At 44.6% G+C, this 25,777-nt stretch overlaps 1 protein-coding gene across 5 annotated transcripts in view; it reads right to left on the reverse strand.

The window, feature by feature from the left end:
- The window catches only part of LOC118510796 (beta-1,4-glucuronyltransferase 1), an 84,757-nt gene that overhangs the window by 54,025 nt on the left and 4,955 nt on the right, over window positions 1-25,777 (reverse strand). The window lies entirely within an intron of this gene.

Genomic DNA, 25,777 nt, shown 5'->3' on the forward strand with positions numbered 1-25,777 from the left:
ATGCGTAAGCGAGCGACAGTCAACGACCCGGCGGTGTGGAACTCGAACGAACGAAGAACACGTGAGAAATAATTGTTCCACTTGCTGTTGTTGTGTTGCGAGGTGGACGCACCACCGGTAGCTTCCTGTGCTGCTGCTGCGAACAAGGCGAGCCGAAGGATAAACTTATTCAATAAAGCAACAGAATTATGATCATCTTCTGTGGCTTCGCCGAACGCGGGGAGGGGAGTGTTGATAGCTGACCGGCTCCCCATATTCGATATATTGGTGATATCCGTTGGGCGATGATATCTGCGAGTCTCAATGTCAGTGACCCCCGGGGGGGAGAAGATCGCGAAAAGATCCCTTCGTAGCTTGTGCCCGGCAGTGAGCTGGTCGCGATCGTCCGATGCTTATCGCTTCCTGTCGAATAGCTCTGCATGCATACTTCAACCGTGGCGCGCGCGTTCCAATGTTTTCCACACAGTTCATCCACATTTTGTCGGCTCCGGTTTTGCGTTCTGTTTTGGAGTCTCCATTTTGCACACACGCTATTTTTCCCAAGACATCCCTCGGTCCGTTCTACGCCAGTCTCCAACGCACCGTGAGGTCTCCAGTGCCGGCTTTTAGACCAGCGAAAGATCGACACCAAAAAGTTGGAACGTGCAGCTCCTATGTGGTGCGCTTAATTTATCTCTCACCGAATCGGATTTTGAAGTCCGTCGAACTGGGGCCACTACTAGGCCAACGGCGGACTAGAGAGCCACGCAAATGCTCCTCTTTCTTTGCGGCCTATTCTTTCCTTGCCCTCGAGAAACAATTTAATGCGTTCCACGTGACTGCGGCGTCATGCTCCACGGTGAGGATCGCGACCCTAACCTTCATGCCCCCGGGTTTCTTTACCTTCCTCGCCCTCCCCTGTGCTACGGGCATCGATAAGACATTGACGCCTTCGCCGGACTGCTTGGCGGCTTATGCAAAAAACCACACACACACCCGAGACTAATTGTGCGAAAAGCGATCCCAAAAGGGAACAACACACGGGACAAAAAAGGGCACGCACTAGAACAAGGAATTAACCGGGCACCACATCACACACACACACGTTGTTAGCGAACGGGAATTGACGCGAAACTGTTTCTCGCTGTATTGCAGACACCCGAAACAAAGCCCCAAAATCTCAACCTAATGAAGATGAGAGAGAGAGCGATTAAAAATTGAGACTCATGCAAAAAATTCTTCCTCCTCTCGCCTCTAGTAGACACGGTTAAAGATTGGCTTTAAATCTGCCAGCGAGATGATATCCATTTCTTACAGCAGCAGCAGCGATTTGATCGGCGTTCATCGACACCAGACAAAGACTCCGCATCAATATCCACCGTCCGCCGAATTTGTAAGCGTGTAGCTGACCTTTCTTCTTGGGCTCTTGAGCTCTCAAGCTACCAGGACCACAGCACGGTCAACAACCTCGACCGCAACAGCGCTTGTGACTGGCAGGGGAAAGAATGTTGAAATCTGAGACAAAAAGGTCATCGGCGTCATCTTCATTACTGACGCCTGCTTCTTCCAACATGCACCTGTTGCATACTGCAGCAACGGACGTTGCAGACGTTGAGATCTTCGAACGTCCCGAAGAATAGTTATAGCCTAGCTTACTGCTACCTAACCCTCGAAGAAACCCCCCGGGAAGCCCCACAGCAAAAGGGTCTAATTGAATGGGGGGAAGAGTCTTGCGCTGCTAAAGTTACCTGCTTCACACCCCCTCAGGACCCCTGCCCTAGCACGGTAACGTCATAATTATGTACCGGAGATGCAGACGCAACTCGAGCATGTCCTTCCCGACAATAAATCCTGTATTTACAGCTGCTGCTCTGCATCATCATTAGCCGTACGGCACTACACACACACACACCTCACGTTACAATTCCGAATTGCAGCCATCAAGTATTATTGCAGTCGGTAGGAACTGTGTTGCCTTTCGGTTTTACGATTCCTCGCGTGTTCCTTGAACGTCTAGCGGCCAGGGTTATCAACCCTTAAACGAAGTCAAAACGGAACAACTCCGGAAAGGAGCACGGCATATAGGAGGAGTCGTTCGTAGCTTAGCTCCGTTCAGCGTTCTCTGTTTGTACACTAATTACAGAAGAGGAGGGTTAGCCTACATTTTAGTCGTAAAATTACGATCACGTCTAACAACCAACCAAAACCCACCACGCGTTCCTGACATGTGCAATTGCCGTTAGCGCTACACCAACGTCGCCCTAATATCTTCTTGCGCAACTTCTATCGTTGCTTCGTTTTCAAATTTTCCGGTTCCTCCCGGTAGCCACAATTGCACCAGCCAATGGCCGCCACGTTACGCGCCTTTTTATTAATCGACCAATGTTTCTTCGGACCCAAGTTCCGTAAAGAGTTTGCTTTAGTTTTGCAGTACGTGCTCCATTTGCAGATGAAATCGTTGCATTGCAATGCGAATAAAAATACTTTTGCCCGAAAAGCCCCCCCCCCCCCCCCCCCCCCCCGCCCTGATGCAATTGCCGGGTGGCACTGCATTGCAGCATGCAGAATGAAAATGGCCCCACGGGCACGGACTGCGGAAGGTCAGCCGACCGTGAGCAGCAATCGTCGTCGCAGTCAAGTGTCGGTTGTAATTTTCACCCGAAAAACTTGTGACCAGCCGCTCCGTTTCGGCACAGGGGAAAAACAGGTTGCGCAGACACTTTTGCACGCAAACCCGAGCGCCCGCTGAAATGCAGCGACAACACACACACACAAAGTACAATTTAAATGTGATTTTTCTTTTTCCCATAGTTTTATTCCCGCTCGCCAGTCCCAGCCTAGCCGAAGGGAAAAGTTTGCTGAAGTCGTCACACCGGGGTGGGGGAAAACTCTACTTGATTCACTTCCATCCAAGATTGATATTAAAAAACGCTTTGTGTGAAGCGTTTCTTCCGCTCCAGTACCACCGGGGTACTGGACTTTCCGGACTTTTTTTACGACTCTCGGAACCTGGGCCGCTGCATTGGCCAACACTTGCACTAAGTTGTATCAATTTGTAAAATTGTTTTACGACCAGAGAAAATTGTGACTTTCTTTTATTTACCACATTGTAGGAGTCGTTGGAGAGAGAGTTACGGTTTGACTAAGATAACGTGCAATAAAATACAAATTTGCACGCAATAAATTGGAAAGTGAGTAACGATTAATAAAAGTAAAAGAAAGTAAATGGGAAATGTCTTCCGTGAGCTGCTAGATGAGATAGAAAAGCTCATGAAGTAAAGCAATTCGAAATTTAACTAAATTAACCAATATATAGAATAAAACTTTCTTCTTCTTCTTCTTCTTCTTCCTTGGCACTACAGCCTCGAGAAGTCTCGGCCTACCATTTCTGGCTTTTTGTGAGTAAATTTTACCCCGAGTAAAGTAGTCAGCCGGAGAATGGAGCAAATACTTAAGGCAGTTTAGTTTAGTTTGAGGCAGACTACAGTTTGTAATAAGATAATGAAAATATAAGAAATGAAATATATATAAAATATAAAGGAGAAAACATAAAAAAATATTACAAAAACCTAAAAACAAACATAACAAAAAGGTATTCATGAACCTAAAGATGAAAAACAAAGGAAATAAACAACTCCATCGATAAAATCCGGCCTGCGCTGCACAGAAACAGATCGATAATAACTCGCCCTTGGTTTAAAATCAGAAGAGAAGCAATCCTATTAAATCCTTCTGCAAGGTCGTCTCAAGGCAAATCGATCGTACGCTGCCTTAACCATAAACCATAAACAAGCCCACAATCGATCTCAGCAGACCGGAGTGGAGATCCTTCGTCAACATCCATAATGGAGTTCCCCATCAACCGAGAGCTGGAGGATTTTAAATTGATCGCTATACAAGGCAAAGCACAGATAACACAGGGTACACAAAAACAAAACTAGATGCCACGCTATAATATCCTAACAAAAAAAGAAGAAGAAAGAAAACCACAAAACCAATGCACCGGATCATAACTATCACTTTTCCTCGTTGCTCCTCCTTGGGAAATCTCTTGAAGACTCTTGGCCAATTCGTTGGTCCTGTATCGAACCACCGTGCCGACATCCGCAATCAGCCAAGGATGGCTGATGGTGTTGTGTGCGGTAATTGTCGGCACTCTGTTTACCGCGGAATTTTAATAGCAAATCAAAATATTTATTGCAAGGATGCGCGACGCCATCCAGACCCGATCCCGAGCCAGTCGCCCCGAAGAAGGGGAAGCCTCCTTTAGGCGAAGAATTGTGAAGCGAAAAAAAACGGAAAGAGAAATTCTTCTTGGGGATGGACCGGCTACAAATAACCTGTCTCGGGTCGGGAATGGAGAAGCTCCCGTATTCGTGGTACGATCGTCGTCGAACACGTCGTCAGCGGGCGTGTGAGGCTAAAATTATAGTTTTCGAGCAACGGCAGGGGCTGCCGGTACTATTTCCTAGGAAACAATCAACATTGCTGAAGCACAAGCCACACAACAACCCGGGCAACAACGGGCCAGCGATACGGGAGGAAGGAATTCAATTGCACTCTACGATTAAGTGACTGGAGCGTGGTTGGGTGTGTTGGGAGCAATTTTACTAGCCACCGCCACTGCCGGATGGATGACAATTTTCCCACACCGGCTCTGCTACCAAAGATACTCCCAGCTTCTTCGCAGTGCACACCATTTGTGTCCAACCAAGTCGCACACAGCGAGTCCACTTTTTCCTTTATGGAAGCATCAAGCGAGACTTCGAGACGGATCTGGTTGCGCCATCATCGGCTTGCTGTGTGCTGTCGCTTTCGTTCGTCGGCGTCGGTTTTCTTCTGGGGTTCGTGTTTGCCCGCACCAGGCCAAACCGGGGAGTTTCTTCGCTTATTTATATCAGCTCATTTTGTAATTCAATTTAATTTAATTTAATATCCTCCAATGCGCCAATATGCAGCGAAGGGAGAGCGAGCACGATCGTGCCTGTTGGAGCGCTTCTTCGGTCGCCTTTTATCGTCTGGCAGGCGTCTGCTACCGGTGTCTACCATCCGCCTATAAAGGATGCAATTCTTCTCCTCCAGAGAGCTCCAGCTGGTGTGATCGTACCAACCGGCCGGCTAATGAAGATGCACTCGAGAGCATGATGGCCAAACGGTACCGGGTTTGCGTCACGGACCGAAACGAAGAAACGATATCGGTACGAAACAATGGCGGATGAAACCGCGAAACCCGAACGTCTCCCAACGACCTTTATTCGAGCATGAGAGGTGGTGATTGGCGTTGTTGGGCCTCTGCTTGCTGCACATGAAACTGAAACTGTTTTATCACGCCGTTGCTGCAAGCAGGCAAGCAAACTGCGTGGTGCGTTCTCGCGTAACAAGCGTCTCGTCTTCGGGGATTAGATTGAGCTTGACACAGAGTTCAGCTCGAATGCTGTTAAGCAAAATTGAGCTCCCCGTCCTATGCCCGAGAAAAAAAAACTTCATCGTTGCTTGACACAAGAGCTTCACGCTGTACGAAGATTTAATTTTCCGAACATGCACATTAATATCGTATCAGTAGCAGAACTGATACACATGCTTTTAAGATGGCTCTGGAAGAGACCAATGCCAACACAGCAACAGTGTGCAACAGTTTCCTCTTCGAGCCTTGAAAAAAAAAGCTGAGCCCGAGCTTGGAGCTTGCTTAAGGTCTTACAATTTACGATCGAAAAATTTGGCTTAAGCAGGGAAAAAGGTTCAGAGCGGAAAGAAGACTGCAATCCCTCTAATGGCGGCAGAATTAAGTTGCCTCAGGCCGACACACGACTTCCGATAGTAGCTGTTGCTTGGTGCATTATTCCTCCTGGTTTCTTCCCATTCCCATTAGCCGGTTGCAAGCTATCTGCTGCTTCAAGCTGGCTGCAATACGCTTCTTTCCCCCGTGTATCTGGTGTGTCATTTATCAGACGATGCTCTCTCCCGTCCTGGCGAACGTGCGAACACCGGCAGCTAACAAGTGCGAGAAGTAATATAACGCTGATTATCCGGCCGAACGACGATCATTATTGCCCCATCGTGGCTGCAGGAAATGAACATAAATTACATCCACGGTTATGCCCCGGCGTGTCAAAGTCAAATCCGTGAGCCACGACAATGTGTGTGTACATGCAAGCAACGAGAACATGTTCTACCGACTGACGTGAAATGATTGATATGGATATGGTTAGAAGAGCAATAAAGGAAAGGATTTGTAATTTGTTTCCTTTCGATGTTTTCGCTCTCGGGGCCACAAGAAGGGAAGCGTGCCGTCCCCGTGTGAGAAAACTCGTGCGCGCTAATGATACGCCCCAAAGTTACACCAAACAACTTTTTCAATAAAAGCTACGATGGATCGATTTCGATCGGATTGGGTGGTGTGCTGTGTGTAAATGTTTTGCCGGAAGTGGAAGCCATTGTTTGTTTGATGGAAATGTTGGCTGCAAGTGCGAGAAACAATGTGTCAACTAACTGTCTTTGGGGATATTTGGATTTGTTCATGAAGTGCTTTCGTGAAACTTTTTAAATCCCAATACTTATTCGAGATATAAGGGGCCAGAATTTTGATATAAACTGATGACATTTCTATTCCGTCGTAATCACCAGAATCTGGTTTTGACTTTACAAGCTAGAGAGGTCTTGCCATACTATTACTGGGCTTCCTTGACTAACTTTACCGGTAACTGGATACTCACTGGAACTCAACCAAGAGACCAATGGCTCTCTGAGGTTCTAAGAGGCCCCGTTTTTATCGACAGATACTATCGTCCTGTAAGCTGGCTGAAGGGTCCTGGGAGCCAAGACTAAGAGAGCCCAGAAGTTAGCATTGGGAGTTTCATATAATATCTCCACTTGGCCTCTGACTCTGTCCCAGTTAGCATATTCGACGTGTTAGGAGCATCCAACTTTCGTTGTGCTTAGGGCCTCCCCTGTGGTTTTAAAACCATTGCCGTAAACCCTTAGGCACGAAGAGACGAGTCGGACGGGATTCGATCTCCACTGTAAGACCAGTGCAGCAATCGAATACGTCACGGGAATTCTGGATCGTTCTCTAGAAATTTGGAACTCTGGATCGTTCCGTAATCGTGGAATAAGAGAACGATACGACAACAAACTGGTTTCGTTTTCGGAATATTAGACTGAAGTATGGAGGACTATTCAATTAAGAGTAATTTATTCATTTATGTCAGGTTGATACCTCTGAATGTCATAGATATCTCTGATCACTGGATCATTCATTCTGAGTCTCTGATACCCTCTGCTCTATGATATAGGATATAGAGTCTCTGATATATCAGGCTCTGTATCCTATGAAATCCAAACCTAGTAATCAATACTGACAACATTGAGTGATATCAACAGTAAAGCTCGTGCCATCCACTGGTACGACCTACAAGCTCACATTTAAAGAATTGCATCGGATATGCATTAGCCCAGAAAATACGGAGGGTTTTTGATGTCTAAATCTTTCAGCAAGGATTATGATGTCAACCTTGAAAAGCTTGGTTCCCATGTCTGATTCTTAAAATGTCTCATGCCACAAAAATAAAATAAACCTCACAATTACTTAATAGACAGCAGCTAGAACACCGCCTCGGTGAAAATAAGCATCAGATGATACATCGCCCAACCAGTGCGCCACACAAAGCCATTTGCCCAGAAGAGAGCGTTCCCGCCCCCGAGCAGCGTAGCCTTTCATCACAATTTTGACAAATATTTTTATTTTCCCCTTTGTAGGTTCCCTCCACAGCAATACTACGCTGCACGGGAGTTACCACCAACATTCTCCCGGGACGCGAAAGCATTGGGGCACATTCCAAGAGAAAAATATCATACCACATATCATACTCCTCGTTTTAAGCATAGCACCGTCCGCGTATCCTTTTGACACGTGAAACTTTTTCACATACACAAACGCGCGTCCACACACACACGCAGACATTCGTGTTGCGTAAATTGACATTCTTCGCTGAGACATTCCGTTTTCGCTTGCTTCCTAGCATAGTTCTGCCGGCACTGCATACAGTACATCAGTCATTTTGCTAGAGCTTTTATCGTTCGGTGCTTGGGGACCGTAACTGCGTAACTACGACGAAATTGCAAAGGAATATCAACAAAACAACTTCAAAAAAAAAACGGAACACAAGAACACTGGAGGCACTTTTGTTAGCATCATCGTTATTGTTGATGCTGTCGGACGTGCAGGGGGATGTGTATGCATGTGCGATTAAAACCGTTTTTCCTCCCGTCATGATGTGCCATAAATTTTTGAATTTCGCATTCATCGGGCTTAAGTGACTGGGGCGCGGCTGTGTGATGGGATTCGGTAGAACGGGAGCTGTTTTTCTGCCAGCTACTGCGGTATGCGACAGAGTGCAGAGTCAGCAACGAAAAGCAATGGCGAAGCGATGATGTTTAGGAAGCCACCCGAATGGCTAGACCACCCCGAGTATCGATAAAACTAGAGCCATTATGGCCGTAACATTTATTTATTTTTATATGTACACACACCTACTAGAAGGTTTTTGGTTCTTTGCCATTTGCTTATCGCTCTCGGGTAGGGGTGAAGTACCGGCACTGTGCTTCTGAAGGTGAATCGACATAAAAGCTTCAAAGGCATTCGAGTCAAAAGGCCACCAACATCTTGCCACGAATTTTCCTATTCATCCCGGCAAGCTGTTTCTGGTACACTTTTATTGATGCCTAATTCTCTTCTCCAACGCAAAGCAATGGAGACTCTAGTCTTTAGAAACTTCAAGAAAAAGCAGCATTCATCACTAACGACTTAGCATCTTTAAAGGATTAAAACACAAGTACACCTGCAATTACAAACAAGCAGGATGTCCTTCCGGCTAACAATCGATTAAGGGGAGTAACTTCCCTGGAAAAGCAACAATAATCGTACTTTTCGCTCGTCTTCTTAAATCGTACTGTTGAGCTGCTGCGTTTCTTTTTCCGAACAATAAATGGCGAGAAAAAGTTGCGAATAAACACTTAATGAAAACGGTGAGCATGTTTTCGCTTTCGCTAAGTTTTCCTTCCAACAGAAAAGCACCAGGAAAAACTTCCGGAACAGACATGCTACTTTTCTTACGTTTGTTTTGTGTGCCGGGCAAGCGGATTGGAGCAAAAGAAGAAACACAGCACAGCGAAAGAGTTATCTCCACAGAGTCCTCTGATTTGTCATCGCTTTTTCCACGGGAAGCACTGTAGGCGTTGAAGAGGGAAAAGCGGGAAGAAAATGTATTAACTCTAACGACACGAGCAAAACGAGCTCACCAAACTCGTTGGAGCCGGAGTGCGGAAAGGAAAGCTTCTCAATGCTACGTGAAACACAAAACGTGAAAGAAAAGGCTCAATTCGTGCTCAAAAGATCCATCGTCGACGTACCTGTATGTGTCCTCCTCCATAGCACTTTCTCGCTCTCTCTTTCTCTCTATGTGTCTTTCTCCTTCTCGCTATACATCCTTGAATATCCGTTCTAGTTTTCACCTCGAAATCCTGCTCCCAAGTGCTCCAGCAGGCTAGTTGCTTGTCATTTGCTCACCAGCACAATTCCCGCCCCATAGTGGAAAAGTCCTTCGTTTTTCTGTATTTTTTTGCTGTCCACCTTATCCAAACACCGAAACCATTCGCCGCTGTGAATGAACTGAAGTGTCCTTTGTGGATAGGTGCAGGAGAGCGGAAAAAGGAAAATACACAGTCAAACTCAATGTCCTCGCTTTTTCCTCCCTCCCTGTGCTGGACACACATAATGCGTTCGGTCCAGGAAGGATGGGCAGACAAAATACAGCGCCCAGCTGCACACATACCCCGCTGGGTGGTGTACTCATTCGTTAGAACGGGAAGCGAATTTGTGCATCAACTTTAATTGGGAAAAGTTTTCATTTCGAAACTGCGAACTTTAATCAGCGATGATGGTGTGCTGTGGTGAATAGTGGTTGAAAGTTTTCATTACTGCAACATAATCGACAACTGGATTCGATCGTTACGGGTGCGTCCGGTTTGCGGTTGGCAAACGGTGAGTTCATTTGAGTTCATTCGTACCGAATATTAGCACATTATTCTTTTATACTCTGATGGTTCTAAATATTAACTGTCATGCGTTGAAGTAATCCTTTTTTAGATGATTTAGAGAAAAATTTAAAGAATGTTCATTCACAGTTACAAATACTAACATGTGTTATACGCTGATGATTTCACACAAAATGAACTGCTATACGCTTAAGTATTTTTTCCCTTTTGATGAAATCTTTTATGATTTAGATTGAACACCAATAATTTGTTGTTTATTTATTTATTTATAACATTAATTGCAGAATTACAGTTAATTTTCAATATTTTATAAATTAAATTAAAATTAATACATCTAAAATAATAAACATGAGTTATTTGCAACTATAACTCAAGTATAAAACTTTTAAAAATTTACCATAATTAATTCTTTTAAACATTGAAGTCTTTTTTGGATAAAATCATGAAAACATTTGTTTGGATTTGATCCTTTGTGTGATTATTATCGTTCAATTTTGTTCAATTTTAGGTAGTACTAAATCAAAAATTTCAGTGTTATATTGACAAATTATTCATGTTTATTAAATCTTCATTTATCATTCATTTGATGTTCATGTTCATTTAAGTTCATTTTGGCCCGTGATCGGTCAATAACAGAATTTATTCGTTAAATTGACAAATGAACTCTAACGAAGTTATTCGACAAATATTCTCGAAACGATTGTATCCAAGAATGGAACCGAATATCGCTCAGACACAACTCAGCGACTATCAGCGAGCATCAAAAGGCCAAACAGAACTGCAATTCACTTTTAACGTACCACCCAGTGAAAAGGAAAACTGGCGGTATGCAGAAAACACAAAAACTTTACCCACAAAACCAACAAACAATCCGGTGCAATCATATGAAAAACGCCCCACGAGGATACTACCGGCACAAAAAAGCAAACAACCAACACCGCACACAAATCACGTGATAACGAGCGTCTGACTGAGCGTTGTTACACCACTATTCGCGCGAGTTAATCGGAAGCTCGTGAAAGACGATAAAATAACGATCGAAAATTTTCCTACCCTCCTATCCCCCCATATCTACCTAGCTCCGGCATTATAGAGATGGTAAATAAGCTCGGCTAAGCTCTACCCACCGTGAAACCGTTCGCTCGTAATGCACTTCAAAAGATGATGCACTCGAAGCCTCGTCGAAGTTTGACTTTAATGGCCCTAGCTGCCTGCTGCTGCTGCTGCTAGCCTGGTGGGACAAGAGAAGCACCGGCGGAATGGAAAACCGTCCTCGAGAGCGCTTTTTCCACAACAGTGTTCTGTTGCTGCTGCTTGCACTGCTATCTGTTTTCCACACGGGTACGGGAATCTTGTCAGACGGCAGACTTTCAACCGGCAGACACCGTTCGTCGCTGTGTGTCGCTGTCAGACCTCCACGCGTTTCGCAATTGTTTCACGACGAAGATGATATTTTCCACCTCTCTGTTTTCACCCGGGATTTCGCTAGCACCGGAATGTGCAGCCGATGGTGGTGGGCACTGTGCATTATGCAACGGAAGCTTTTCTCATGCAAGATGCATCACCCGATGGGATGGCGCTACGGTGTTCTTCTTCTTGTTTTCGATTAAACTTTGCGCACAGAAAGGTCGCTCTTCCTTGGCTGCGGATCGAATAAACTGCTACCGCTTCCACGCCACGATGATGACGATACATCACGCGAACTTAAAATGATCAAACGAAGGCAAACACAGAAGGCCGACCCTGGGGGGCAAATGAGGCAAACTGATCTTCCCCCAAAAAAAAAACCGAGAAGAAAAGGGCAGAAAGGAAAGTCGACCGTAAAGAGCAACGGTGAGTGAAGCCAACGGCAATCGGTTTCCTGTATAATTTTTCGTTAAATCATCGGAATTCGATTAGAAGAGGAAAAGAAAGAGTTACCGATTCTCTATCGGCAACTTTTTGCTTTCGTTGGGCTTTTGGGGAAAAAAAAGTGCCTCCGAGCGAACGAACACACGATGGTACAGATAAAACGGAAATTGCTAAATGGAGAAAACTCTTCCCTGGAATTCGTGCAAAATGCACAAAATAAAACAGCTAACCACCACCGCACAACCTCGACCAAAGACAGCGAGCGCAAGAAAAATGGCAACACCGACATTCGCTCTAATGACGATTAGGCAAACGTTACAGCTGTGCACGGGATGGATGGCCGACTGTGGTCAACGGTGGAGCGACACCAATTTGACAACCGTGTGCCAACACACCCACACCCGGGCAGAGGATGAAAGAAAATGGGAAGCGGAAAAAAGCTTACGGAAAACCGAAATGCTAAAACCGATCCGTTTCCGTCGACCTTTTTTTTCCCCCCCATTTAAAACTGAGCCATCTTTTTTTCTTATTTCCCTGTGCGAAAAGATTTCGCAACATCGGTAAGCACTTGGCACTTGACCACCACCCTTAAATATCCGGCACAACGGGCAACGACAAACGAAAAAAAAAAAAAACAGCACAAGCGGAATTAAACGGTTTGCAATCTTCCCATTGGCCTTAAGGCCAGTTTCCCACCGAGGCGAGCAGATGTCAGCAACGATTAGCTTCGAATTGACAATTGACATTCTCCCGGTGGACTATTGGAGCTTTTCCGTTGTGTTTTTTTGTTGCTTTTGCTGTTGGTTGCTTGCTTAGATTTTAGTGAGGTTAAATTCGTATTTGCAATGTTTTGGTTTGGCTCTCGCGACTGGACAAATGCAGCAAGTGGATGCATTTCGTCAGGCTGAGAACCGCTCACAGCAAGGCGCCTACTTTGCTTTTAATGGGCATTTGAATGATGATTTCCTGTGTGGCTGGGTGGTTAGGTGGTTTGAGGCAAATTGAAATTAAACAATTTGAGCCGGTTTTTGTTTGCTGTGGAAATTCTTAAATCTCTAATTCAAACCCCAGCAGGAAATAGCCAAGAGACATTCCAAGGCAAGTTGATGATGTGGAGTTCGTAGCACATGGTCAGCTTTCGGTCAGCTGGTCAGACATTCATTTAAAGACTTTCTATTTTTTTAAATTATTTTCGTGTTATTACGTGTTGTGAATTACATTAAAAAGAGATGAAGCTATTAACAATAATCTGCTCCTTACAACAGCAGATTTTTTTTATCATTTTTTTTAATCTCTTTTTTGAACTATTTTTTTCTCCACTTCACAGTTTCAAGACGATTTGGACATATGTGATTTATCATCGAAGTTTTCCAAACTTTAAATCAACACAACTCCGAACCAGGAGCACTTTTATCGTTCGTTCTCTGATAGGGGGTTCGTAATTCAATGCCAGCGTTCATGAGTTACAACACACAAGACGGGAGTTCAATTCTCTCAGAGGTAAGAACTCCGCATTGCTTTAATTTCTTCTTCTCTGAAGCGTGGTTTTTGCAGAATAAATACTACGGGGGGATTCATCCATATCAACAAAAATATTCTTAAGAATTTTCCGCTATTTCCACATAATCTAACCAGATTTTCATGCCACCTTACCGCCACCGAATCGAAACGTTCTATGTGTCTGCTCTTTATTTCCTATGGTTGTTCTGCATAATCGATCGTTCCGCAACACTCTGAAAACATGCCCGCAAAACCGAGACCAATACGATTACCATTCATTCATCGTCAGCAGGTCGGGTTCATCCACACACACCTACAGAACAAAACGACAAAAATGCTTAAAGGGTGCAACATACCACCAGTACAACACACCCGCTACAGCATCAGTAGCAGCAGCAGCCGTAAAAGTAAGATAAAGTGTTTGCGTTCACAGAATTGTTGGTTTGCTGCACACAGCAAGTACATCAAAGCACATAAAAGCAAAAGCGGAAGAATGAAGCGCCAAAAAGTCACTCTGGGCGAGAGGAGTAAAAGAAAAAAACAAGGCAGAGCAAGTAAAAGAATCAAAAAGGGATGATATAAATCTCTAGCTACGAGTGGCGCGGGCGATTGCTGGATGCTGAAATATATTCCCACACACAGAAGATCTAACGAAAAAAAGAACGCATTTCCTTCTGCATTGCCTTAGGGGGGTACACGCCTGGGGAGGTGTTCCATCCGGAACACGTGTGGAGTGATGGTCAAGCTTTCAAAATATACTTTGCGAAGACGACGACGAAATGTTCCGGTACCCACCAGATGGTGATGTTGCACCAAAAACGGTTGTTTTTCTGCTACTCTTCGCCGAAAAAAAGACATCCACCCAAACATGCCTTCATTCAATACCGACGCAGTTCGGCTACCGATGTTCGGTGGGCTCTACTGCTGGAGCTGGGTGGTTGTGTGTTGCCCCAACCAAGTAAGACCGGTGGTGCTAGACAACAAAACTCCACCCCGTCCAGACGGTGCAAGGCACAGTGGTATGGTTGAAGTCAAATTTCAACACCGTAAAAAAAATCCTAGCTTTCATGCTCAAATACTGTTAAGATAAGAAACTTGAATTTGATGAGAAAAATCTATATTTTTTATGTTGAATTTCACATCTTTTAACTTATTCATTAAAACAAAAGTAGCAACTAAAAAATTTCCTCGAGAGACATCGTCAAGAGTCCATTTCTAAATTCCATAAGTTTAATTTATTTTAAGTATGATAATTAGCCATGATCAGCGAGAAGATCAGCACATCATTTTATCTTACTAACTCAAACTTTACCCAAACACTTTCCTAACCAAACACATGCCACTGTTATCAAATTTTATTTAATCCAACGATCCAAGCTAATCCAATCGTTTAAAGGTAAAGTAAGTAGTAAAGTAAGTCTGCCCTACGTACGGGGAGGCAGTCTGGATTGGATTTGAACCACGGTCCTGCCGTGTGACGATCTGCGCCGTTATCGCCCCTGCCATCGGACGGTTCAATTAAATAAATATATACTTCAGTTCAGAGATTCAGTTCTTCCGTTAGTTCACACTAAAACCCTGGAAATTTAATTATGACCGAATTAAACATAATTCCAATTAAAACAGGTAAAACTCTAAATCTTATGTCAATTAATATGGAGATTCCTTAAAAAAAAATATTGTAGCAAACGAAGTCGAGTTTTAGAAGTTTGTTATGAAATGTTAAAACTTTCAATAAATATCCCGATGTATTTTTTAACCCATAATAAATAAATAAAAGCTCTACCTAATGTCCACCCCCGAACCCATCGTGCGGTAGTGTTTTTGGCTGACCGCGGCACACGGGGTTTGGTGTTTGTTTGGAGGACAGACAGCCAGCTGAGCCGGTCCCCCGTTTGGTGCAAGCCATTATTGCGGGTGCGATAGCGTGAGTGATGGCGATCTGCTGCAGATAGAGAGACCTGGCGGTGCCGGTGGACCAGGCAAACGAGCGCGACACACACACACACGTGAAACTAAAATTGAGTTTAAAAAAGCAACAAAACGCAGTGGATGTGAAAGGAAAACCCCAGTGCTCGCCATTGCGCACCCACCGATAGTGTTTTGATTGCTTCGGGGTGAGAATTGGGGGCGGGGGGGTGAGATAAAACACACACACATAGAAACACACACGAGCGCGGACAGTGTTGTGCACCCGTTGAGTCTACGGATTTGGTGGAATGTTGCAAGTGATTTCCGCATAGCCCACCGCATAGTTATGCTTTCAAGCGCACATTGGCGCACACAACATTGGCCATATTTTATGTGCCGGCCGCCGGGCGTCTAACAACACACCCCCGATACACCGCACCAATGGCTATGCGTTGGCCTAGTTGCGACATGTGAGCCGTCGATCCTTGGTGTGATGCTGATGCTGCAGCAACCGTGTTCAACTTCGCTCTGTGGTTAAACAAAAGCGAATGCTCTTTTCTGGTTCTTTTTTCTGGTTTTCTCACCACCAAATGTCTTTCACACTCGAAAGATCGAACACTCGATAGACTTGAGAGGGAGGGAGAGAGAGAGAGAGAGTGCGGATAAAAAGCTTAATTCAAGCGGTTTTGATCCGGGCTAAAGCAAAGTTGTGGGAAGACTTTGGCCACCACAGAGGGAAACCAACCGGTCCAACTTCCGGCCCTACCGGCTGTCTATGCCCGTGAGAGCAGCACACCAATCGCCCGAATTTCGCCCTTGAGAATCGATCGATTTGGAACAAGCTTTTCACACCTCCCGAGAGCGGTTATCCGAGGATCCAGCGGAGGACCTAGCACTGCAGGAAATGCATTTAAGGGGCGAAAAATGCTAAAATGGCACTCGATAGTTGCCAATATTCATGAAATCTTTTCTCTATCAGCAACATTCAATCAGGTCCGGCTTCCAACGGCCAAAAAATGTGACAGCAGAAGAGGGTGAGTTTCGGTGCCACCCATCGGGTTTTTCTCTACCTTTGTCTCCTCCCCGTACAGTAGGAAAAACAAACCAGAAGCCAAAAAATCACAAAGCTCCCAGCCTCGCGTTTGATCCTACGCTACACTACTGTCAGCACAATTTGTTTTCCGTGAGGTTTTGTTTAGATTTTGACTTCACACAGAACTGCACAGCTTCGGGGATCGAGGAGGGCTGTACTGTTTCTCCGATTTTATTTTCCTTTGCAATAACTTTTCTTTGATAAAATTCTGTTTTGTTTGCACAGCGCAATAACAAAAAGCAAGCACTAAGCATTTCACCCAAAACCGGTAACGCATGGAACGTCGGGCGCAGGCTAAACGGTGAAAGAAATGAAAAGGAATCCAGAACAACATCGTACCCATACCGGAAGAAGATTGTCAACGTGAGGCGTGCATAAAATCACGGAAAGAAACAGGTGAAGGATTTCTCTCTCTTTTTTTTGTATCGAACAGTCCCTGCTTTTGGCAGGCATCAAATGAAACGTTGAATGAAGCTTTCGCGAGGAATTTGGTTTGCACGTTTGAAGCCACCCAAAGCCAGCGCACGGGAGCCGTTTGCATTGAGTGCTGTTTAAGCTCTCAGCAGGCGCTAGAGAGCTGTAGTAGAACGACCACTTGGCAGCACTTTTCACCCCGCGATTGATGTTAAATAACGCCAGAGACGCCGATCTAATTTTGGCACACAAACACAGACACACACACACGCGCGAGCTCAACAATGTATGCTCTTTGACCCAGATTTGCAAACCGGCAAGGGCGCTTACCTTATCAGCTTCGTATGCTAGTGGGGGTTGCATTTGCATGATGCGGTATAATTTTCGAATATTTTTTGTAGCGATTTTAATTTAAAATAGATTTTATTTTATTTTTTTGGTGGGATATTTTTTCATTAAGTCTTGCCATTTGTTTTTTGGTTATTTAATTAGACATTTTTCATAAAAGGAAATTTTTGAAGAAAAATAAAGTTTGTTCTTTGAGGCATAAAAGGGTAAAAACATAAATGGAGTTATTGAACGATTTTTAAATGTTTTAATGTATCTGTTTACAATTTTTTTTCTCAATTGATTTTTTTATCTGATTAAAACATTTAAAAAGATCAATAGTCTGTAGCTGCCTAAAACCATCCATGGAATGAGTCCGTGACTTTCGTACGTAGAACATACTATTCACCTATTCGAGTTTTAGCTAACCAAACGGGGAGTTGCCCCATAGGCTTGATCCAAGGTATTCTGTTTGAAACAGCGAAGATCTCAGTTCTCGAATCATTTCTCAACTAATTGCTGTCCAAGCAAAGAAATCTGACACATCTCTGAAGTCTGAAGAAGCTTTAGTGTATTTAACAAAATACTACGAGAAGAGGAAGAACAGAAAGAAGCAGATAGAAAGAGGAAAAGAGAAAGATAGTTAGTGTGAAGAAATCCAGCCCAAAGGTAAGTAACTCATATGCTCCTCTATACAACATGACATGACTAATCGGGTAACAACCCATTTTATAATTTTTTTATTGAAATTAAAAAGTATAAATGTTAAAATTCATCAAAATTAAAGGGATAATCCACATGAGAAAACACCCTAGAAAACTATCCCCTTAAACTCCAACTCATGAACACAAACTCATCCTACATTCCTTATCGCAACAAAACAGCAGCAGCAGCAGCAGCAGCAAGCAAACACGCCAAAAACATGCCCCCGGATCGAGACTCTGTGTTAGGTTGGGGTTGGGGTTTTAAAAAATAGTGTTGGCTGCAAGCCATATTATGAACATCAACTTTCCCCTTCTCTCTCTCGTTTTCCTTATCCCAACCTCTCTCTCTCTCAGTGTCAATTAAATCCACATAAACGAAACGAAAAGCAGCTGTTGAGTGAATGAAATAAAGGCGAAAAAACTCAACAAAAAAAGAACCATAGTGTCCCCAACACTAAATAGTTAACCTTTAGCAGCAGCAGGGCATACCCCCGTCGCGGTATGTGACACAACACCACAACAGCAGCTCGTTTTCCCTTTCAGCAGAAGCAATTTTTTTTTCTCTTGCTGCTGCTGCTGCTGCTCGAAGCCGATGAGAATAATAATTAAAATCCGCTCGCTTCTTGCCTTTTAGTTTGGTGCCCATCCGTTCGCTTGCTTGCTTGTCCGCCTGTGAGGATTATTTTCCATTTTTCCATCGGAATGACCTTCCGGACGCTTGGGTGGGGAAGAATGGTTGGATGTGCAGCAAAACTATAGACTCCAAATGCACCACCACAGCCCCGCCAACCATCGGGAGATGAGCGAAAAATCGTGACCAAGATGCCATCGTGTCACGGACGGATGACTCTTCTTCTTCCCTTCTGCATCTTCTGCGCACCCAAAAACCAATGGAAAATGTATTTAAAAACCGCACACACAACAAACAAACCCAACGTGCTTCCCCCCGGTCCGTAAGGCACGCGCATGCTGGCGCTCCAGCGCTGTGTGTGTGTGTGTGTGTGGTGTAGCATTAAATGATTTGAATTGTGCAAAACCGGTGAGCAAACGGAAAAGAAAATGGAAAAAAACGTCAACCTTTTTTTCAAGGTGCGCCCTCCATTTAATATAGAGGGAGCGAGCGAACGAAGAAAATTATGTTGATGAGGTGCTTATGATGTGCCAAAAAGACCGACCGAGCGCGCGTACAAGCAACAGGATTGCACCGCCGTCGAGTCAGACGGGTGCTCAAATTTGATCTCCAGAAAACCCTCCGAATTTCGGTGCGAATGATTTTATTGTACCAATAAAATATTTACACACGTACATTTCAAGCGAGGCCGTTGGAGATGGGTGGTAAAATTGGGGCGGAATGGAAGGTAGATACTTCGAAGTTCGCTTGTCGGTGTAAACAGCCCCAAAAATAACTGATCGGTTCTCGAAAGTGAATTCCAATTGAGATTTTCTCCCATTTTCAATGCTAATGTACTAGGTCTAATTCTATTTATTCACTCCCACACACAAACTCGCGCGCACACGCGACCTTGATTATTTTGACGGTGGATTAAAAATATTAACTCAACCTACACGAACGGCGGAACACGGCCCACGCACGCAATCACCACTATTTTGACATTTAAAAGTCAATCCCCGGAATAGCCCCGGATTGAGCCTCCAGACTTCACTGACATGCCAGAGACGAACGGACTCGTTTACTGGTTCGATCAAACCCACGCCGATCCATCACATCGGATCGGATGGATGAATTCATTTTCCAGAACTTCTCCCTCCCGTGACACACTAATTGACGACCTGGAAACGCGATGTGATTGGCAATCATGGATGGATTTTTTCGTTGAGTTTTTTTTTTTGGGGCAGGAGGCACAAACATTGCGTTTTCCGAATGGCCCAATGGTGGAAAACGCAACAGGCAGCGCCTCAAGGAAAAAGTTGGACCACCCGTCAGTAAAATGGATGGGGAATCATTTTTCACAGTCGGGCAAATTTTCCACCATGACTCACACACACGCACACGCACCTTTACCTGATGACCTTTCCGAGTGGGGATCGGTGAAATGGAAGAAAAAAGCAAAGCCCATCGATTTATGTACGCTTCCTTGGCTTTTTCATCTCTCTCTCTCATATTCCAGTTGCGCTTCCATAAGTTGACTCATGCTCGAGCCTGTCTGGCATTTCCGGTTTCAAGGTAGCAACAGATATTCAGGGATGCGAGACTATTACTCGCCGGAATATTATACACCAAATGACTCCACTAAGTATTACATTCCAACCAGTTGCTTTCGAAGCGTGTCCTCACTTTAAACAACAGCAGACACCACATTCCTCGACACCAGAGCAAAGCATGCGGACGAAATGGAAACCACGCCACAAATGCACAATAATTAGGAAGACCTAATTGGGGGCTGAACATGAAACTTTCGGACCACACGAGCAGTGAACCGTGGTGGAGGGAGTTTATTAACCTACAACACTGTGCATTTCGGTACACTAAGGTACGCAGTCGCTCTTCTTCCAAATACTGTCACAGCAAGTGAGCTTATCATTCTTGTCCCGAAAGTTCCTTCTCTTCGTTCTACCCGCGTTCGGTATGGTTTCAGATATTCATACTTTTAATGATACCCGAACGAACCACTCGACGGCTGAAGAGGGACCATACCTCCGTCAATGACGAGTGACTTGTTGTATTACCATCTTTCGTCAGGGGAAAATCATCCAATCGTGGGAGATTGAGACCGCTTCCCGCTATTAAGATTCATTTGCCTGCGCAAAAGGAAATTGGCATGAGCACGGTTTAGTGCACTTCAGACAGATATTGCTTATTAGATATGATCGTACGGGTCCGGTTTTGGGAGCGGGTGGACGATATCGTTGAACTTTTTTGAATAATTTGAGGAGGAAAAACGACGATTAATAAGCATAAATCACCTGTTGATGCAATCTAGAATAACTTTTAAAATAAAGCAGTGAGTTAAACAATTGAAACTGTTTTTATTTTAAAATATTTTGTACTGGAAATTTATTTTAAAATCGAATTGAATTTTAATACCAGAATATATTTTGAGAAGAGTGTTTTCCAGATAATATAATGTATAGTAAAAAAATTCAACCAAGAAAGTTATTGGTTCATGACAACTCAAATCATGCCTTCTAACGAGCCATTTTTTATGGCGACGGAGCGGAACAGTCCAGTGTGGGTCAAATAGAACAAACAGTAGTGCTCAGGTCAACAAACACGATCAGCCTGAGTTCAAATCCCAACCGGACAGTGACTGAATGTTCTTTGTGCTTTTCTGTGGTTTTAGCTGCTCGTTATGTAGAGGAGAGAAGGTCCTTGATTGGTAAGAAAGAAATTCAAGACAAGAATCATGTAAATGAGAGAAGCAAAAGAAAGAAGCTCTTCGGGATTAATCGAAAATCTGCTTTGAGCTTATTTTGAAAAATAAAAAAAGGGTTTTCACCCTCAAATCCACAATAAAAACCTACACAAATTATGAATCACCTCATAAACACAACTCAACCGTACTCGCACACAACAGCGGCCCCTTTCAAGCATTGAATTTTATATGCCCATCATCATCTCGCACAACCATCGTTTCCATTTGTTTTTTTCCCATTTTCCAACCAAAACAATTTCACTAATATTTCCACACCAAACACGCACATAATTACTCATGCGAGATGACGCGAATCGCCTTCACCGTGTGTCCATTCGTTCCGCCGTGGTTCGTCGCTTCATAAATCGATCGACCCAAACCAGCCGCCACAGTCTCGTCTAAGTAATAATGGTGCGGAAGGTCATCACGGCTTTTTAAGGCACACACGGCATCTCGGCCAGCTCAACCTTCAAGCTGACCAAACCGAAACTATTACCATTTTATTGCCCCGATCCACAGCCTTTCTCCTTCAGCATCACACCAAAGGGTGGTGTTGTTCCGAATGAAATAAAATGCAAATTCACCAAGTCACCACCCATCCCAGGTTTTTGGGGTCAAATTTCCGCCAGCCCTAAACGTGCTGCCGAGGGCAGTCGAGGCAGTAGTAGCAACAGCAGAAGCATAAAATCATTTCTCACCCCCAATCCCGGTTCGGATTCGATCTTACGCTTTTAAAAGCTGCCGAAAATAAAGCATTTAGCCAGCCGGTAGATCTGGAAGGGCCTTCGGGAAAACTGTTCCAACTGCTAATGCCTCTCCAGCCGGGGTTAACACGCGTAAGGGCATCAAATGACCACAGGAAAGTGTGCAAAATTGGCGGCTTGCTTTTTGAGAGTGTTTTTCTTTCTTTTTGCAGTGGGAAAGTTTAGCCCGGACTAAAAGGCAATGTACACGTCAAGAAGTAGGCTTTGAAAGGAAATAAAAATCCGCAAAAATCAGTCCCGTTAAATTTAAAGCAACGTTCAATTCATTTTTTCTCGAAAATCGGATTTGCAGGAGAAGAAAGCCCCATCCACAAAGTGCAACAGGAGAGAGAGAGAGAAAAAAAAGAAGCCCAACATCCGAATAAATCTCAACAATAACGATACAGCGGTAGTTGCGGCTACCGCTTTTCCGGCGTGGCGAGAGATTAGCACGCGCACACGATCGCTGATTTTTCCCCAGTTTGCCTTCCCATGGCCTGATTTCGTTTCGTTGTTTTTCTTCTGCGAGGGTTTTGCTGTGCAATAAAACTGTGCAGTACCCATGCCGGCGTACGTTCCGACAATGAAAAAAAAACGGAGAATTTCAACACGTGCGCGCGAAGAGTAGTGAGTGCGTGTGCGCAACCAAACACCACGCTTCTTCTTTTGTATTTTCAATACAATTTTAATCTCAATGAATGTGTTTTCTTCTCTCGGGGTCTCTCCTTCTCGCTGTTCAACCTCATTGACTGTTACACAAGGCTCACACAGCTCAATGTGATATCGGTTCGGCGATCGCGAGAAGCAATCGCGAAGATCGACACTTAGGACACACTTTGGTCAATTGTTAAGCTGTGTGTGTGTGTGTATTGCCCACCCCAATTATGTTGGTGTTTGGGGCAATTAATTCCCCCCCTCTTCACGACCGCCCAACCAACCCGCCCAAAAAATTCCACCCAAATCAAGGGGGAAAAGTGCAGCCGATTTCGGACAAGAATGAACACCGATTCGCTGTTCGCTCGCTTCCAACGCTCTCTGCCCAATTGCAACTTAAATTGAGGCCATCTCGAAACGAATTCCACTTTCCTTTACGATTTTTAAAACCGCACATACACACACACAGCGAGCCAGCCAATTCAAGTCATGCGAGCGATCGCTCGAGTGGTAGTGGTGGTTTCTGTGTTGCGTAAAAGTGTGAAACATGGGCACACGCCTCCTACGAAGAAACCCAATGACCATCCATTATGTGGTTGCCCAAGACCATGCTTGGACGCTAGAACGCCCGAGACGGTCGGTCGAATACGTCAAGCGGAAGCACACAATTGATAAGAGATTACTTCCACCATTCACTTCCGCTCGTCCACATTATCCACAGAGCGCACGCATCTCGTTCGACCACGGACACCATCAACACGCTGAAGGCATGGCGATGAGGCGTGCGATATTTGAAATCCATATGCAAACAGACCCAGCAGGATTCCAACAGTCACGCAGATCCAAAAGTGAAAACTATTCACTGAATACCGAAGCAAAACTAGATCAGAGAACCAACTTCAGGTTTGCATGATCTCGACGTCTATGCTTGATGATGTCCGGGCAAGAGTAACCGAGCGGACGCGGGAAGGAGTCAGTAGGCGAACTGGAACTGGATGACCTTGCTCGATTTCTTACTTTTCCGTCAACGGTTGTTAGGTGCTGCACCGCGCGTAAGCACTATTCACTTCATATTGATTTACGATCACGGGCGCACGATCTTTTGCCCAAAAGAAAAACAAGACTTCAAACATTAAAAACATGGAGTCATGTATTCAAAGTTACAAAGAGGTTAATTCAATATTCAATAATTTTATTGGCAAACGAAACGAACCAAGAGACTCTGTTTACCTTGCTGCGATTCAATAAGCATTGCCGTCACGCAAGACCGCAATAAAAAAACCCACTGGAACCATTGGGAAATCCCCCCAAATTTAAAGTACGTGCATGAATCACACTTGAGCGATGATCTTCCTGCGAGTGAGCTCTTGATCATTAAAACCCCCCGAAAAAGCAATAATCACACCAGAAGCTTATTTGTGTTGAGGAAACCCCTCCTGAATGTCTGAAGTCCCTTGTACTGCCGGCGATCGTATGCGTAATCAACTGGTTTACTTTCTACCAGCAGGTTTAGCGTTTGGCTGGATGTTGACCAGCAAATACCTAAAACGAGCGAGCGAGCGATAGACGCAAAGCCTGTTTTCTTGGCTGGCCCTTCGACTCTGCACCGAGACATATATACACGATTACATGATCCGGTAGCGTGCGCCCCTATACAAGGGCCCACCCCATACACACTTCAGTGACCGGCAAGTGGACTAGTTGCTGCTGCTGCTGCTACTGGCGATACTGGACATGTGGGTTTTCGATATGCGTTTCAAAGTGGTGCACAAGCGTGTAAGTCTGCTGTGAGAGGGTTCCTGGGTATCGTCTAATAGGCTTCTCACGTACGGAGAAGTGGATTTTTTTTGTTTGTTTGGTTTCGATTTGAAAAAGGGCATTCGTGCAATCGAAGCTGTAAATGGATATCCGCGCACGAGGTTGAGAACTTGTTGTCCAACATGTACATGATGTGGACCCAACAGGCCTTTTTGTGATCTAGAAAAAAGAGCCTAGGGACAGGATAGACAATACTAATTTGGGTACGACGGTTGAACGAGATCTTGTGGTTTATGGTGTACTTGTGGGATTTATAGGGTAGAATTGGAATTCCAAGAGTTCCCTCCAGAGATCCAATAAATATATCCAAGTTAATAAATCCAAGGTTTTTCAACTTCAATCCATGTAGAACACTCTATATTTCAATATTATCTTGCTGGTAGCACGTGTTCCATTAGGTCTACTGGTCTCTACGGTCCTTGGCTACTCTAAAGAAGTATCCGGAGCCGATCTTATACTGGATATTCTGAAGGGCTTAGAAAATTCATAATCTTGTTCGACCTTGATAATTTTGTAGATTTGCACTGTCTTCTTGTCACCATAACACGTTCTGCAATATTCTTCCCCACATCAAAGGCCATTGAAGATCCTCTCGTCATCCAAATGGTCATTAGGTTCCTGATCTTCTACACCAAACCCCATGTTTACCAACTTAGTTTGTTGATACCAAAACTCCAAAGCGATAGGATAAGCCATATTTAATAGACATTTTCCCATTTCCTCGCGCTTGGCCCTTTATCGATCACATGGCCGAAAGGTCAACGGCGGTAGGCAAAAAAGTCTGCGGCTCCTAAGCTGGCAGTGTTCCAACCAAACTACGTGTCTAACCTTAAATTAAAACAACCCTAGCTCACACACACAGAGGGAGTCCGATATCACTCTGCCCACGCAGAGAAGAAAATAGCGCCTCCCGAAACCAAAAACCCGTTGCCAAGATATTTTTAATAAAAACAGGCAAAAACCAAAATATAAGTCCCCACCCCCCGCCTTCCTCTATTTCCCCTTGGTTCGGGTGGACCTTGCGCGGCACACAAATTATGCAAATTATCAACGCACCATCAAATCTCACGGACACTGGTAGCCGTCGCCGAGGTTGTGGTCGTGGCCGTCGTCGCCGCACTATCGAGCGCATTCAAATGAGCTGGAACACGCGGTTTGCCGGATCGGTGCTATCGTAGTGCTCGATTAAGGAGTTCGATCAGGGCGTTTGGAACTGTAGACTTCCACCATCCCACGATCACACTCGCAGACGCGTGTGCAACCGAATTTATGGCAGAAAGTTTAGCCTTATGCAACACTGGCTCTAACACACCCCCCCGGTTCCGGTCCTTTAGCGCGGACAAGCGCACGCTGATT

Source organism: Anopheles stephensi, chromosome 3 (genome assembly GCF_013141755.1).
Source record: "Anopheles stephensi strain Indian chromosome 3, UCI_ANSTEP_V1.0, whole genome shotgun sequence".
NCBI classification, from domain to species: Eukaryota; Metazoa; Arthropoda; class Insecta; order Diptera; family Culicidae; genus Anopheles; species Anopheles stephensi.